The sequence below is a fragment of the Ailuropoda melanoleuca genome, chromosome 14 (assembly GCF_002007445.2).
Source record: "Ailuropoda melanoleuca isolate Jingjing chromosome 14, ASM200744v2, whole genome shotgun sequence".
NCBI classification, from domain to species: domain Eukaryota; kingdom Metazoa; phylum Chordata; class Mammalia; order Carnivora; family Ursidae; genus Ailuropoda; species Ailuropoda melanoleuca.
The window spans coordinates 103,837,283-103,841,412 of record NC_048231.1 but is presented as its reverse complement, the minus strand read 5'-3'; the positions used below and the strand labels follow the sequence as shown (position 1 = coordinate 103,841,412).

At 48.3% G+C, this 4,130-nt stretch overlaps 1 pseudogene; it reads left to right on the top strand.

Annotated features, from left to right (window-relative positions):
• Positions 1-1,388: 1,388 nt before the first annotated feature.
• Positions 1,389-1,914, top strand: LOC109490633 (annotated as a pseudogene).
• Positions 1,915-4,130: the final 2,216 nt, after the last annotated feature.

The following is a 4,130-nucleotide window of genomic DNA, read 5'->3' as shown; positions in this document are numbered from 1 at the left end:
GATGCTCAACGTCACTCATCATCAGGGAAATGCAAATCAAAACCGTGATGAGATATTGCCTTACACCTGTCAGAATAGCTAAAATTAAAAAGACAAGAAATAACAAGTGTTGGTGAGGATATGGAGAAAAGGGAACCCTTGTGCCCTGTTGGTGAAAATGAAAACTGGGGGAGTCACTGTGGGAAACAGCGTGGAGGTTCTTTGAAGAATTAAAACTAGAAATACCATATGATCCAATAATTCCACCCCTGGGTGTTCATAATTCAAAAAATATATATATGTACCCTTATGTTTATTGCAGCATTATTTATAATAGTCAAGATATAGAAGCAGCATAAGTGCCTATCAATAGACGAGTGGATAAGGAAGATGTGGCATGTATGTATAAACACACATACACACACACGTGCACATGTGTGCACACACAGGACTATTATGCGGCCGTAAGAAAGACAAGGTCTTGCCATTTGCAGCACCATGGATGGACCTAGACGTGTAACGCTAAGTGAAATAAGTCAGATTAAGAAAGACAAACATTACATAATTTCACTCATATGTAAAATCTAAGAAGCAAAACAAACAAGCCAACAAAGAAAAAAAAAAAGACAAATAGGAAAAGACTCCTAAAAACAGACTCTTAAATACAGAGAACAAACTGGTGGTTGCCTGAGGGGAGGTGGGTGGAGGGACGGGTGGAACGGGGGATGGGGATCAGAGTGCGCGTGCTGTGAGGAGCTGAGAAACGTACAGAACGGCTGCGTCACTCTATCATAGTACACCGGAAACTAAGAGAGTGCCGGCTGTTCACTAGCCTCGAATTAAAAATAAATAAATAATATAATAAATGACTAAAAAATAAAACAAATGAATAAACAACAAACGAAAAGCAGAATCAGACCTGTAAATACAGAGAACAAAAGGGTGGTTGCCCGAGGGGAGCACGGGTGGGGGGCTGGGCAGAGTGTGGGAAGGGGAGCGGGAGGTCCCACTCTAGTCATGGAATGGATGAGTCTCAGGAATAAAGGGCACAGCGTGGGGAACACGGTCGAGGGTGTGGTAGTCGTGCTGTATGGTGACAGGTCGTAGGTACGCTTGTGAACACGTACCACGCACGCGAAGGGAATCACTATGTGGTACACTCGAGACTAATGTAACGTTGTGTGTCAACTGTACTCAAAAATTTCTGAAAAACTTCACGGAGACCTACAATGAATGATGAGAAAAGAAAAAGAACGTATTATATGACATTCTCACTATGATTTTTCACACTTTTCATTTTATATCTTCAATAGAATGAGGGTTTTCCCTCCCATATTGTCTACCTGTTGAACACTCATACCACGGGGAGGAGACGCCGTGCACAACTGTCCTTTCCGGCCCGGCCTGACATGGCGGCCGCCCAGACGTCAGTGCCCAAGAGGGGCTGAATGGCCAGTTATGATCTCCTTTTCCAGGAGGCGGTGATGGTGGCCAGGAAGGACGTCCGCATGCCTGAACACCTGAGCTGGCAGACAAGAGTGGGCCCAGTCTTCACGTCGTGGAGGCTACGCAGCCTCTGAGGTCACGAGGCTGTGTAGACAACAGTGGGCCTGGAGACATTTCTACTGGTACGTCACCACCGAGGGTGTCTGGTAGCTCTGTGATGACCTCCACCCGCCCCCGAGAATGTGCTGCATGGCAGCCGTCCTCAGACGGGCGGCTCGGCCCCAAGTCTGGAGGGAGAGTGGCCTCTAGCCTCACGGCAGGGGAAGTTGACAGGGACACCTGCCGACAAAGCACCGTGCCCACTGGTGCCCCCAGAAGGCTGAGGCCAGGGCTGGGTCAGCCACTGAATTCCCTTTCAGAGGCAGGTTTGGTCCCGGATGTGGTCAGCTGCCTCAGCAAAGTTGGACGATGTTGTTTTGTTTTGAGTAAATCTGAAGCCAGAAAAAAAATTTAAAAAAAAATCATACCATAGCGCAGAGTGCTTCGTTGTCCAAAGCAGCTTTTACGGGTCGTACTCACTCACCCGTAGGAAGTGGTGTGGGGCCGTTCCAACGTTATGGAGTGGAAACTGAGGCCCAGGGAAGACATCTGCCCCAGACATCCGGGTGCTGTCACGGTTCAAACCCCAACAACAGAGCTCCAGAGGCCTTGCTCTCCCCCCCCGCCCCCACCCGATGCTCTGCAAATGACAAGTCACATGTGTCACTTGTTACTAACCTGCTGGAGAAATTGACGGTCCTCATGTACAGCTGAGGGACCTGTACCCAGACCACAGCCACCGCAGAGGAGACGACGGCCTTCCCGGATCTTTCGTGTGAACTCAGAGCTGGCTCACTCCGGGCGTCGGCTCAAGGGTGTTCTTGGCGTTCCTGAGGACAACACTCTAGGTGCCACCAAACCTTCTGTGTCAGGAGATTTGCCCCGGCCAACGGAGGCAGGCCCCAGGCTCCATCAGATGGTTTCCTGGAGACATGCCTGGGTGGCTCAGTTTGTGAAGCTTCTGTCTTCGACCCCTGCCCGGGGTCCTGGGATGGAGTCCCCTTGTCAGACTCCCTGCTCAGCGGGGAGTCTGCTTCTCCCTCTGCCTCTGTTCCTGCTTGTGCGCTCTCTCTCTCTCAAATAAATAAATAAAATAAAGTAAAATAAAATAATATAAAATAAAATAAAGGGCTTCATGGAAATGTCTCAATGACATGGATTCAGTCAAAGTAAATTTCCATCAGGAAAAAAAGTGATAATTTGGCAACACTCCAACTTTAAGGACACAGGAGCCAGTTGATCGAGTTTATTTACCACAAAAGGGAGTGATTAAGGTAAAGCAAAACGATTAATCTCTACAACCATAAAATAGTGAAATTCCAATTCACAAACCAATCCACGTAATTAAAGCTCACACCCAATGGTCACCTGAGTGACAAGGAAAAAGAAAAGGCATATGCCCAGTAAGCCCTAAATCAAGTTACACGAAAGACATTTAATGGTCTGTATGGGCTCCAACCCCTCAGAACAGGTGCTGGCTTCCGCTCCAGGCCGCGACCTGGGGGTGCCGTGCCCTGGGCTGGGAGGTGGCTGAGCTCGGCAAACCCGAGTCCTGGGGACGGGGCAGAGTCCCTGAGAGACGCAACTGAGGGGACCACGACCGGAAGCCAGAACTCACTGTGGCCCTGAGGAAGGTCAGGCCTGCCCGGGCACTGCCTCATCTCTGCCTTTCTCAAGAAAAGCCAAGCATGGGATTTCTATGGGCAAGCGTGTCTGACTTGACACAGGCAGGAGTGGCTGAATCCTTGAGATTTGCTCTGCAAGTGGCAGGAAGTGGACGGGCTGGGGAGCTTCCAAGCGGACATCATTCTGTCTTCTAGGTTTCAAGAATTTGAGAGCGACCTGCCTTGACCCCAGTAGACTTCTATCGAAATAAAGATGCAGAAGGCACAGAATACGGACGTAGATTCTGGAAATGTGGCTTGCTTTTTAACAAAAATGGAAGTCTCTCGTGAAAACTCCATTTTAATTAAAAAGATGTCAAGTAATGATTATTTCGAAACAAAATGAGCAAAACTTAAAACTTCACTGTAAAGATCCATTGATGTTAGCAGCCAAGGAAGAATTTTTGAGTGTCTGTGTGGAAACAGATTTTTAGAAAATAAAAGATTGAGTGTCTACTGTTAAAAGTCTGTGATCAAATGTGAGAAACAGAACAGGAACACATACTCATGGGAGAACGTCTGAACACGGTCCCACATGGGACCGAGGAGACTCAGGGTGGAAGAGATCCAGGTCACCCACTGACCTTGTCTCCCCAGTGAAAGGTCTTCAGCCACGCTGGGCAGACACCGAAGAAGACACAACCATGCCTTCAAATGTCATGTGAGGAACTCACCAGAGCAAGAGAATTACATAATTGTTTTATCAACGCTTGAAGCAATGTGCTGTGGGTGCACACAGGGTAGAGAATTCGACATGAGTCAGGTTGTGGTTAAGGAAACTTTCGGAGCGGAGGTGAGAATGAAGCTGGTTTTGAAGGATAGGCAATTTGTAACAAGCAGGAAAAAGGGTCAGAGGTACAATCCCCGTAGAGAGAAGCCAGCAGATGCAGGCACAGGGAGGAAGGACTTTCACACGTCCAAGAACCGACCCACTGCGTGCGG